We start from the raw sequence: 372 nt of genomic DNA, 5'->3' as shown, positions 1-372 counted from the left end.
CCGCCTTGCATATTGAAAATCATGTCTTTCAGTTCACAGATCGTCTAGGCCGCATTTTCGTTATTTATTACCAAAAGTTCGGATTCTGTTTCAGAAACTGCTGTTTTTCTATATTTTAAAATGAGAGGTTTGTCCCGTTTCATTTTCAAGCTTCATCAGATATTATCATCTCTGTTGTAGTATTTCTTTTGTGATGACTCATTTCAAAAGTTTTTTTTTATTATTGCTAATCTATTAGCTGTATATGTTTGTCTAACTATATATATATCCTGCGCTATATTTTCATTCAAGGCTATGCTGCTGTACCCATCTTGATGATACTATCTATCAATCTATTTAATTAGCTTGCTCTTTATATGATGTGCATATTTG

General features: G+C 31.7%; 1 protein-coding gene across 1 annotated transcript in view; it reads right to left on the bottom strand.

Moving 5' to 3' along the window:
- Window positions 1-372, bottom strand: part of LOC119591621 (paired box protein Pax-6-like) — a 23,785-nt gene that overhangs the window by 20,158 nt on the left and 3,255 nt on the right. The window lies entirely within an intron of this gene.

Source organism: Penaeus monodon, chromosome 29 (assembly GCF_015228065.2).
Source record: "Penaeus monodon isolate SGIC_2016 chromosome 29, NSTDA_Pmon_1, whole genome shotgun sequence".
In the NCBI taxonomy this organism is placed as follows: Eukaryota; Metazoa; Arthropoda; class Malacostraca; order Decapoda; family Penaeidae; genus Penaeus; species Penaeus monodon.
This window is presented reverse-complemented; position numbering and strand designations above follow the sequence as displayed.